Source organism: Coenobita brevimanus, chromosome 91, assembly GCF_032717465.1.
Source record: "Coenobita brevimanus isolate Jiangsu-jjx chromosome 91, ASM3271746v2, whole genome shotgun sequence".
In the NCBI taxonomy this organism is placed as follows: Eukaryota; Metazoa; Arthropoda; class Malacostraca; order Decapoda; family Coenobitidae; genus Coenobita; species Coenobita brevimanus.
In genome coordinates, this window is record NC_137044.1 from 5,398,007 (window position 1) to 5,411,514 (window position 13,508).

Below are 13,508 nucleotides of genomic sequence, written 5' to 3' on the forward strand. Positions count from 1 at the left end.
CGTCAATTAATAAATGCTACCATCAACCTAACCTTAATTTCCACCACACATGAGGTAGGAATAAGAATACACGATGCCGAATGAAAAAGCAGTCAATTAAAAAAAAAAAAAAAAAAAAAAAAAGTCACAAACTTGAATAAAAATGTACTTGGAATGAGATCTAACAAGTCAGGTTATTTTGTACGAGGCAGATAACGACGCTAATTGAAGACTGTGCTGTCAGACGATAATTAACCCACAAAGGTACAGAACGCACTCTTGACACGGAAGGAAGTATGATATCGAATTTAAACTTACTAATACATCTGGTTATTTTATATCTAGTGCGCATAAGGAAGCCGAAGAGGAAAGTGCTTAGTCAGATGTGCATATCAGCCAAAAAAGAATACTCTGAAAATAAAGCAGAAAGCACGTTATCGTCATTTCATAGCCAAACTGAATAAGTAGATACCAAAGCAATATTTCTCGTAACATAATACAAAGCCTAATAATAGCGTATCATGGCTATAAAGGCATACAATACGAGAGTAATCAGTAAATCAAGTTAACCTCTAAATAAATTCTACTTTATTCTTTTTTTTTTTTTCGGACGATTTTATTCGGTTAAAGAGAGACTTTGCAAGCGGAAGGCGTTAGATACAGCCTTTATCAACCTCTTTATTAACATACGAGTATGTCTCCATTATGCCGGATACAGCCTCCTGGAAGCCGCAAGAATAAAACTAGAAATCTCGAATTCTTCTGCGGATAGTCACCAGTCTCCACCTACTGTTTCTTACATTGACCTTGACCCCACTGGTGAGATTTGGATTTTTTTCTATCAGCAGTGACCCATACCAGGACAAATAACCTGGGCCATTTAGATTCTTTGCACAGGTTGTACTGAAATCTCCAGTATAAACAACCACCTTATCTCGTTCACAATATAATTCTGATATGGCTTTCTGACATGACCTTCCACTGCACGTAAAAGATTTGGATTTTTTTTTCTATCAGCAATGGCCCATGCCGGGATACATAACCTGGGCCCTTTTGATTCCTCACGCACTACCTGATTCTTCTGGAAACGTTGCAAGACTTCGAGGCGGGAATAATAATAAGGGTACCAGCGAAAACAATAGTCTCCACCTCAGCAATAGGTGGAGACTAATTACATCATCGTACTGTCCATCTATAGCCAGACTCCTTAATCCCGCAAGGGACAGCCTCAGATGAATCACCTCCATGTCACCCTACTCTCCGCTATCTGGCTGCTCTCTTTCCAGCCCATACCTCCCTTACTCATGTATTTCTCCATCCCTTCCCTCCCTTTCATCCTGTCCTCCCCTCTCCCTCCCCCACCACCTCATTCAAATTTACTCTCCTTGTCAGTCTCATTCAGCACCCTCTCCTCATGACCAAGCAATCTTAAGATGCTTGTAATGCTTTCCATCACATCGACATCAACCCCACAACGCTCCTTGACTTCCTCATATGCCAGCCTGCCTCTCAAAGTAACTCCACATGACTTGCGACCTAATATGAACAATAATACTTTCCATGGTACAGCTGCTCTCAACACATTCTTTTTACACTGTCCCAGAAATCTGCCTAAACCCAATGAGATCCTGTCAGACTAACCTGTAATACCGAAGCAGGCTGGAGTGGGTGTTACCTGTATTTGGTTTCACTGTTTCAGAACCCACCTTGTGTTAAAGGATTACTGATCGCATCTGTACATACGAGATCCAGTGTGGTCTTGATTTCACGGTGCAGCTAATTAATTAGGTGGATGGGTTGCAATGCTATATATCTGAGAACGCACAAGCCTCGACACCTCTAAGCAATGCTATGAAAGAGTTACTGCACTGGAGAAGTAAATAAAGGTCATATCTCTCCGTCTAGAAAGGTGTCTAAGCAAGAATATAATATTGGTTGAGACAATAAAAAAACTCCCGGTGCGATGATACAGTTTTCATGAAATTCATTGCTTCCCCCAGACAATGTTATTTTGAACTACAGAACGGCTCTCATACCGAAATGGTTAATACAGGTTATGCCTATCATCTCCAATTAGAAAAGTGTCTCCTAAGCTAAAATAAGCTGTCTGGAGACAGCAATAATATAGGTTGAGTATTTCAGTACGATTGGGTATTTGTTTAAACCTGAAACAAGACGATTTTCTTTAGATAAAGGAAAAACGGGAACTGGACTAGTACCACAACTGATCTTTGGCTGCAGTGGCACATACAGGTATTTTATCCAAGTAACTAGTAGACGATTCCGTGTAACCCAAAGAAATCCTGTCAGTAAAAGAGATTAGAATTGAACAATAAGCCCGCATTATTTTGAAACCCCAGACAAAACTCAAGCTTCCAAGCAGTGATAAAATTTTACTTATACTTCTCCTTAACAAAAATAAAAAATCCAGCTGAGGGAAATAACTCTAGATACCTATTATTGTTGAAAGAGATCCCGAGAACAATGTGAAGCCAAACATTCCCTTATCACTTCACACAATCTCTAGACTGGGCCTTTGGGGGATAAAAAGACGGGAAGGAGAAAAGGGAAAAAGCGCATTCTTGTGACCGAACCAACCCTGGGCCGTATTCTCTTTGACATAAGGCTTCGCAACACCTCCTCCTCGAAGACTTATTCTGCCTGACACCCACCAATATCCTCCAGCATGTATATGATGCGACGTGCAAACTCTGTCGATATAAAACAAGATACAAATACAAGATATTATCCAAGTGAAATAAGTAAAATAATTCGCCCGAGAAGAGGTACCACGAAGCCTCCTTCTATATGAGTGTGAATATTTCTACAGTGCTTTTACTATAACCTGGCCCAGATTTTTATATCCTTTTGCAGTTTATTTAACGTAGCTCAGGGGCACAGTAAGACCATAATACAGCCCAACATCATTATCACAATGCTTGCCTAGCACCATACTGTAAAGTTAATCTGTTCTTACAACTCGGCATTCAAGGTGGAGAGATGGCAATTTTAGGGCAGGTTTGTGTAAAAATGAGTATATCTGTCCTCAGCCCAAATTAATTTTGGCCCAAAACTGACTGGCGACCTGCGCTGGGTTCTTGTGTATCTCGACTTCATTGTCACGACCACTTGGAGCTGCCCATTCCAAGTACAGTACAGCCATGAGCAGAAGTTCACTGACAATGCCCCTCCAGTATTGTGTCCTGCTTCAATATTTCACACTCTTTCCCACACAACAGAGAGTATCATTCCATCTTATAGTCTTTTGTTGTGTACTTTATTTATTTTTTTATGTAGTCTTTCGTTGTGTACTTAACATCTGTCACATCTCTAAGTGGAGAATAAATAGGAGCCGAAGTCTTTCTTCATTCCATTTTTTTTTTTTTTTTAAAGCAAATAGGCCTTCATGGTTCCTCGCTTCATTACCTCCAAGCAATGACCAAATAACAACTGTAGTCTCTCTCTCTCTCTCTCTCTCTCTCTCTCTCTCTCTCTCTCTCTCTCTCTCTCTCACAAGCAGGCCTCCACATCTTCTCTCAAGCCCGACGTACAACAATCATCATCCATTTCTCCTGCACTGTGGTTACCTGAGACTACGACAGGTAATTAGGCTCTTGATGTGGACGGAATGAGATTACCTGTAGTGACTGTCATGAAGGATGCGAACCCCGGGCCCCGTGGTTATTGTAATGTGTCCAAGGAAGGATCAGGGTGCTATCTATATCGTCGTCTCGCACACACTTGCTAACTTTATAATATTACAACTCTGTGAATTTCGTATTAGATCTGTTTTCTTTTTCGTTCTGTCACTCATGCTTCCATCACACTCATAGGTTCAAGGTGCTATCAGAGCCTCTCACTCACTCACATTCACACTATCCCTATATTCACAGCATCCTTATACACATTATTCTCATACTCAGTACATCGTTATACGTACACTATCCTCACATTCGCATCACCCTGTCACTCGCATTCACACCAAGCTATCTCTGACACTGAATTTCTATTTCTACAAGTATACCACGCACATTATATCCCATTTCCATCATCTTTCCCTCCACTATTTCCCAGTCACACTAGTTTGTTGTTCACGTTCATTTATTCATTCATTGTAAGTGGTAATTCACAGTTCACATAGTAATTCATTCATGTAATACGACATTGTGTATTTAACCTACACCACACACACTTTCACACTATTGTCCATAATTCACACCTATTTCGCACCCACGGACCCACTAGTACACTACCTACTCGCTTCGGCTGTTCACTAATACTGAGATGCGGCCTTCCCACTGACAGTAACTAGATTAATATACAACAAGGCACACAGAACAAAATTTGTGTTCATTGCTCTGGGAAAGTGCTAAACTCGGGAACATACTTCTAACACCAGTCGCGATTAATACCAGTTTCTGCTTGATACCAGTCGCCTATTCCTACCAGTTCCCCCAAATCACCAATTTCCCTTCCAAACCAGTTCCCCGCAAATAGCAATTATTATTATTCATAAAGTCTCCTATTCTCCCATTCCCACAATTTTCCACATCACCATCCCCAACATTACAAGTCTCCACCACCACCAGTGCCCCACTCCCATCGATTTTTCACTTGGTATAATTTTTAGCCACATCACTCCACCAGCTCCATTTTTCTCACTCCTAAGCTTAAAAAAGAAAAAAAAAATCCATCCCACCTTTCTTTCGTATCATTTTACCTAAGCCAGTCTCCTTGCTGCACTGCTTTCCCTCACAGAAAAATCGCCTACACAGCCCAACTCTTCGCGTAGACCAATCACTCACTCGCCACTTATCAGGTGTCCTTTGCACATACTGTCACCAATCTGCCAACAACCACCTTTGGCCTATCGCTCCATCAGTTCCATTAGCCTACACTACACGCCAAGCCTCTCTTCCTGCTGAATACTCTTGTCCTCCCTATTTGTTCATTTAATGTTATCACACTACGCAAAACTTGTATTCACTTTCTGCCCATGCGCTGATTATTTCTTAAGTAAAATTTCAAACACACGCTCAATAACTTAAAACCAAATCTTATATAGTTGTATGATAAGGCAATAAAATAGAAGACAGCATTTTCTCGAAGTACTTTTAGATATTCTACTGAATTTCAGAATAGGCTATATAAACAAGAATCCTCGGCAGTCGTAAAGCACAGAAAAAAATTGGATGTGGTCATTCTCATGGAAATTAAACTAATTTGCATTCGCCAGATAAAGTAATGTCCGATAACCAAGCTACTGTCAAAGGTAGCCTAAGTGGTTCACCTTTGTGATCATCAGTACTGTTCGCTTATGCCACTTAGTTTTATTCTACTGTCTCCCTTGTTCAGCTTACGCCAGTTCTTATGGATGCTCAAACTCGTCTAGTACGTGTTGCATCATGCTTCTGATCTCCTCAAGCTGTTCTTGGAGACTCAAAACCTCTGAACTGTACGCAGCTCACTTCAACTTATATCACATTCCTATGAGCTTCCAACTTTTTCCTCTCTCCTTGTCTACGTTTAATCACATCACACTAATTCCCCTGGACTCTTCTGCCTCCACCATTTCTATACCCAGTTGAATTCTGCTCCTTCGTCACTAATGTATGTGCTCTCTCAACCAATACTCGTACAAAATTGCTCGGCCTATTTCTCCTCTCTCCTTGTCTACGTCTAATCACATCACACTAATTCCTCTGGACTCTAACCTTCTGCTTCCACCATTTCTATACCCAAATGAATTCTGCTCCTTGGACACTAATGTATGTGCTCTCTCAACCGATACAATATGTTCGTCCTACTGCTTACTTTTCGCGCACTACTAACATCTTTTTAACAACCAAATATACTTTCTAATCACCTGTTAACTTCTTTATTTGGTCTAAACCACTTCTAGCTACTCCAACTAGCGTCCAAACCTCCTTACACCAAGTCACGTCCAGCCACAGACACTGGTAAAAAGCGACACAAATTCCTCTCACTCATACCCATCCACCTCCAAGCCTCTTTTCGACCTCTCCTTGGCCAGACCATTACCAAAGGGAAGTGACAAAAAGGCTCAAGGTAAGAACAGTTAATTCAGTGATGGGCAAGAAACGCTATTTTTAGTGTGCGACGGAGATCTTTATCTGGGGGACACCGACGCGTTCGGTAGGTGGGGGGAATTTCTGAGGACTTGTCAAGGTGAACGTTAAGCCCTCGTATGGTCATTGTCGGGGCAGTAAAAACAAGGAAGCAAGGCCACTCCACCTCTCTACGTATTGGCCAGAAGGAGGAAGAGGGGGGCCACGGGGAGAAGTAGAAAAAATTATCTTGATTCATTATACATTTTAGAACTCCAATACTCAGCCTGGAATACTGAATTGGTACATAAAGCAGGCAGTGATTAAGGCGCCCTTGGCTTATAATGATATGCAGCATCAGAGTTTAAGATAATAATGGCGATTGTAATGGCAGGCTGGGGATACTAGGGGGTCACTGGGGGACTAGGAGGAAGGAGGGAGGGGCCTAATGAGGGAGATGGGTGCTGATAATAGAGAGGGAGATGAGGGAGAGAGAGGAGATGTTAAGGGGCTGGTATGGTAGGGGAGAGGGGAAGGAGGAAGAGAGAGGGGTGTGTAGGGGGCTGGTATGCGAGAGGGAAGGGAGGGAGGCAGGTAGGGGGCAGGGGGAGTTAGTAAGGGAGAAAAGGGCAGAGGAGATAGAAGGGGGCTGGTGAGGGGAAGGAGGGAGAGGGTATGCAGGGAGCATGTATGGGAAAGGGAGGGGAGGAAAACGGAGTAGGGTATGGGAAGGGCTAGAGGAGAGGGGAGGGAGAGAGAAGACAGGGTGACTGGTAAGAAAAGAGCGAGTGTGCAAAGTACAGCGGAGTACAAAGGAAAAAACACAAAAGACCTACTGGTCATACTGGGGATGCTTGTTACAAAGATAAGAAAAAGGGGATGGTAAGGGAGGGAAGGACAGGAGGAAGAAAGCGGAGCGGTAAGAGAATCTATCTATCTATCTATATACCTAGGCTGCTTCCCCCAAGGAAAGGGAGGTAGCCGAGACAGGACGACTCACTCTCCATTTACTCATCCATTCAAACACATTCATTCGCATCTTAGCCCCAAAGGGGAGAACGGACAGATCCTCACCGCATCACACCGCACAAGGGTCAACTGCGCAATGCAATCAGTGACATCCGCAGCAGGGCCCGACAGCAGAACTGGTTTACCCCTGCTACATCATAACAGACCCATCCCCTTACCCGCACCTGACCTGACTAGCTGATCAGACCAAATGCGGGAGAATATCCCCTCAGGGCTGCGTCATCACTTATTCATTCACAATTTCTCTCCATTTATTTCTGTCACGCACAGCCACTCTTCCTTGCTCGACAGACATCCCTCTCGCATCCAGCGCTCTCTTCACACTGTCCATCCATCCTATTCGTGGTCTCCCTCTCAGCCTTACACCTCTCACATCAGATCTAGTTATCTTTTTCACCAATCGTTCATTATCCATTCTCTCCATATGCCCAAACCATTGCAACACCCTCTGCTCAGCTCTACCAGCCATCTCCCGAACAACTCCAGTTCTCCTTCGCACTTCATCATTTCGCACTCGATCCATACGCGTCACTCCACACATACTCCTCAGACATCTCATCTCCATTACATTCAAACTTTTCCTCTCTGCTACACCCACATTCCATGTTTCAGCCCCATATAATGCAGTCGGTACCACAACACCCTCATACAGCCTTCTCTTTACAGAGAGAAGAGTAGAGGATGGAGAGAGGGGTAGAAAAAGGAGATAGGAGAGAGAGAAGAGACGAAGTAGGAAAGAGGGGTCAAGGGGAACTGTAACTGAAGAGGGGACTAATAAAGGAGTGAAAGGGAGGAGGCAAGGGGGAGGAGGGCCTACTTAAGTGTGTTTAAAGAAGACCTTAAGTTAGGATTCTGACAAGTCCAGCCCGCCCCGCAAATACCAACTTTTATGAAGCCCCCCGCCGCCCCCCTGTGTTCCTCGGGCCATTTATGACTCTCCATGCTCCCTCCTTATGTCTTCATCGCTCGCCTGTGTCGTGGGAAGGTCTCTCTCTCTCTCTCTCTCTCTCTCTCTCTCTCTCTCTCTCTCTCTCTCTCTCTCTCTCTTTTGAGTGCTCTTGTGTATAGTCTACATGCACGTGTGTGTGTGTGTGTGTGTGTGTGTGTGTGTGTGTGTGTGTGTGTGTGTGTGTGTGTGTGTGTGTGTGTGTGTGTGTGTGTGTGTGTGTGTGTGTGTGTGTGTGTGTGTGTGAGAGCCTACATTTGAATTTTATATCTTTCCTTTGGCTGTCGATAAGCGGCTATCATCATCATTAGAATCTGAAATTAGTGCAAACAAGTGCAAAATACGAAATATCAATAAACGCACAGTCACGTACAGAGTTAATTCCTAACCCCTTCAGCCGGCGGACGACATGTTAATTATATCCCTGCTACTGCCACTCGAAAAACACGCACCATAAACCCTCTTACGGTCGGGACAACTCTCATATAAGTGCTAGCGGGCAACATAATACCGAGATAAGAGTGCATTACAGGCATGAGATGATTAACGCACTCTAACCATCCCAGCAATGACGTCTTATACATTTTCTATTTTATTGTTATCTCCAGGTAATTAAGTTTAAGTGAGATTTTTTTTCGATCCTCAAGGGGTTCGGTACTGCCTTCACTATGCGCTGTAATACTAGATCCTTCTGAGTAATAAACAGAGTGGTCCAAAAATAACGCTCCACTAGAAACTCCTCTGGTGGTACTGTAAGTGTTGCGGGGATGACTCAGCCTGCTCGCGTGGACAAGTGTGCGGCAGTGGGAGTAGGAAATAATTAAATGATGCGGCATACACTAATAACCGCGACTAAGGCGTCCCCGCAACACACGTGAAATCATCCTGCAGGGTGGAAGAGGAGCTTTATGCATGTAGGCTATGTGGAACCCCCTGCGATCTTCGAATGTGATCAACCTGTACCCCATAGTTCAGAGTGCAGTAGTAGTAGTACGGTAATCGTTGTTGCAGCCCCAGACTCTCCTGCCATGTGAACCCAATGGACTGCAGCCTTGAGCTGTTCTCCTCCTGCAGTCCACCATCCTCCTTTGAGGGGATAGGGAGGGAGTTTTGGGGCCTGTGTCTAACCAGGCAGCTCCAATGCCCAGTTATATCAGTGCCACCATATGAAGGCGTTCCTCTCCAGCATACCATACAGAGCGAAATAAGCAACAATACACCGAGGCCACACACGCTTTATCTTCAAAACTGTCGAAAAAATCATGTTTCCATTCCACTTCTCGATTCAGGCTTTACGTAGACGACAGTCTGGGGTGCCTTAGTAGCTTAGTTTTGGGTACTGTATTGTAATTTTCTTCTGCTTCCTGACCTCTGAATAAAGTTTCTCTCTCTCTCTCTCTCTCTCTCTCTCTCTCTCTCTCTCTCTCTCTCTCTCTCTCGGTGTTATGGGACCGCCAAGTATGAAATCCTTAGTCCTGTACTTTCCCTACACACCAAGAGATGGGGTTCCTGCACGCCATCTCTCTCACAGACATACCATAGGTGACTCCATGGTGGACGCTCCATAGGTAACTCCTGTCCACATCAACAGATGATTAAGCTGTATTTTCCATATTTCTGGGTAAACAGAAGCATAACACCGTTCAGCAAGCAATTGAATTTATGTCCAAGAAATTTTCACACGACGATTTTTTCTGTTTTAAAAGTGATTATGTTAATACAACGAAAATTATCGATGTCGATAATTTGAACTTCCTTGTAGCCTAAACTCGCAAGTAATCAATTAAAAAACTATATTTACACCAGATCACTGTCCACTACTACTGTCTTCTAATTCACGATCCGTGCCAAATAATTATCGTTCTTGTCCCCCAACTAACTGTCAAACCCCCGCTATGACTTCACCTTTATACATTTACAATCGCTTTAGTCACTGCTACCTACCGCTTACCTTGAGAGTGGGGATTCATTTAATTATAGACTACGGTTTACTGATGCCATTAGGGGTATTTCTGTGTCATGTTGGTGGGTTTATGTAAGGGAACCGAAATTATTCGACTTATTGAGCACAATTATGTCTAACATCTCGCCTTGATACACAGGGATCAAACTTATAACTAGCTTGCGAGGGGAGATGTACAGTCGGCATCAAAAGTCCTGTCACCTCTCTCTCTCTCTCTCCCTCTCTCTCTCTCTACGGGATTCGGAAATCACTGTGGTGAATCAGCAGTAACCAACACTGATGACTGGCCCTCTGTGGGTTGCTGCTGATTCACCACAATGATTTTCAAAGTCCGTTGAATGAGAAGTAGGAGAGGTGGCATTATTTTTGTTACTGACTGTACAGAGCAAATTCTATCAATTTTTCAACTTCAAAAGAATGCGAACTAAACTATACCTACGGTTATAATGAACAGTTTTATGGAAGGTACAGCATGTGGAATGGAAATGGGAATTTCGAAAGCCTGAATTATAAGTGCATCGATATGCCTGTATATTTTAACTGCCACTCTGTTGGTTGCTGTTGCACTTTATTTCTTCTAATTTCTGCATTCTATCCACCCTGATAATGTTAAACTAGGATAAGTAACGATGAAATAAATATATCAAATACCAAGTACGTTATGTCTGTAAGTCACTTTGGCCACGTTATTGGACTGGTCACACGCATTTTTCATTTACATAGCGTCCTGTTACTGGTATATGTATCACAATACCGGATACTTTCAGACACAGCCTCAAACAAAATAAAAAAATTATAATAGCCGTGTATATCAATGCAGTTTTCATGCACAGTCAGCATAATACCGGTACATAACAGAGGCGCAGGATCTCTTCTTGGCTATCAAATTCTCTCAACCACTGTACCCATCACAATAAAAATCCCAGTTCAACTAAGCACTCGTGTACTCACCATCACCAGCACCGCCCATCTGAGCCGACCCTTCACTTCTTGCACCTGTGGGAGAGAAGAAAAACACACACATAATAAACGAGATCATAAGTTTAAGTCCGTCTGCTCCGGGTCTTTTCGTCGGATCCTCCTTGTGTCGTGTACAAATCAGAAGGGACGCTGTCTGGATGATTGGACTTGATGTGGGTCGACGAGAAAGGCTGATGAAAAAGTGAGACTGTGCAGGTGCGACAATGAGACGATGTACTAGAAATGAAAAGAGGGTGTAAGGTGGTGAAGGAAAGTAGGGGGCGAAAAGGGTGAGGAAGAAGAAATTAAGGAGGGTGGGAGATACAGCGAAAATGAGTGGAATGTGTTAAAAAAAAAAAATACAATACTCGCACTCAACAAACTGGTTTACGGCCCGAACATCTGACTTTGCCTTGTGACCTCTGACCGACTGTTATCAAAATCTAATTACTTCCAGCTGCCCGACCCTTAACTTTTCCATCAGCTTTGATCCCAAGTTGATCAAAACTGTCTGAGCTGGCCCTGATCTTTGGCCTACTGTTCTCAAAGTCAGATCACTTCGTCCTTGGCTGACCGTCGATCTCTACCATATTTAGTCTGAATCATGTAAAAACTGTTCGAGTTATGGAGATGAATATCTAACCCTGACTTATGACACTGATCTTTGATGGAATGTCCACAATATCGAATCCCTTCATCACTGCTTTATCCTGAACCCTCCCACAAAGGTTGGTCTAAATCGGATCTAAACTGAGTATGATAACTTTGCCATGTTATCGTATCCTTTGACTTTTCCCTGGGATTTTGACTTGCGACTATTTTTTAAATCGAATTCCGGTCGTCTCGCCTTACTCTCAATCCTTCCACACAGATGGATCTAAACAGGATAAAGCCCGTTTAAGATGACCTTGTCACGTGACCATGATCAACTCCTTGGCTGAATCTTAACCCTTCCACCAAGTTGGATTCGAATAAGACCATCACTAGTTTAGTTATTTTATTCACACATAGAAAGTTACTTTATTCACACATAGAAACACGAGTCTAGTTTTGACTTTGCCTGTGACCTTGACTTTTAACCAAGTCTTTACAAATTTGACTTCTTCAATCTTGCCTTACCAACAGCTCTTGTTAGGTCAACCCTTGACCTAGCCCTGTGGCTCTGACTTTTGTCGCATTGCTCGTTGGCTGACCCCTACTTCTTCCACCATGTCTGGATAAAATCTGATATAAACTTCACAGGTTATTTTCTTCACACACACACACACACACACACACACACACACACACACACACACACACACACACACAATGCAGACCCAAACAATGCTCCTCTCTCGCTTCACGAGCTCTAGGGTAAAATGGCAAGAAAATATGTGGGACTGTGAAAAGAAATGCAGGATTGGAGATAAACGTAAAAAAGCTGGTGATTAGAGAAGTGGAAGCAGTCAGAAAAGGTCAAAATAGAGTACATGGGAAGGAACAAACAAAAGGAACATATAAGGCTTAAAAAAAAAAAAAAAAAAAAAAAAAAAAAACTGACAGGAAAGGAAAGACGAGGGAAAATGATGTAGCGGTAAAGAAATGAGCCTGAATCTCTCTCTCTCTCTCTCTCTGAGGATCCCAAATAGATTGCTATAGTACAGTAGAGTAGATGAAAATTAATGTAATGACAGTAATGACAATAATAACAATACCAGTCATAATGATGATGATGATGATGATAACAGTAATACGTAAGCACCTTTCACCTTTCACCGAGCAATGCCTGACGGTAAAGAAATAATGAAGGAGAGCACAGACGCAGACCAAGTGATGGCGAAGGGGAGAAACAGGGGAGGGGGAAAGAGAAAGCCGAGGGACGGAGGGAGGGAGGAGATAGGGAGGTCTGTTGTGGCGACTATTTGGAGCAGCAAAAAGTGCCTTAATGCTGTTGTTGAGGGGAGGGAGCAAGCTGGGAAGTGGAGAGAGGGGTTAGGGTGACGGAGACTGGGAAGGGGGAGGAGCTAAGTGAGAGGGGAGCGGGTGGGGAGAGGAGCTGGGGAGCGGGAAGGGGGAATGAGGAAGTGAACAGATGGGAGGAAGTACTGGAGAGGACGGGATATGGGAAAGGGATGGGGGGAGGAGAAGAAAGATGAGAGTGGGAAGTGAACGGGAATTGGGAGGAGGACTGAAGAGTGGAGAGAATAGAGGACGGGGGGGAAGGAGGCAGACGAAGGAAGATATGAATGTGCAGGATAGGGGATGTGAAGGAGAGCAAGCGGGAGGAGGGGGAGGGGAAGGAAATAGAGGGAAGGAATGACTGAGAAAATAGTTGATGGAGAGCAAGAAGAGGAGAAGGAAATGAGCTGGGGGTGGGAGGGAGGGGAGAGGAGAGGTGGCAGAGGGGAGGGGAGGAGACTGGATGGGATATGGATGGAGATTGAGTGTGAGGCTCATGGACAGTCAGACAGACGAGAGGAAAGACGGGGTTTACGAGGCTATTACCAGGATGGAATACACTCACTGATGATGTGATAATTAAGTGGAGGCTGTGGTGTTTGGCGTCACGAGAGAGAGAGAG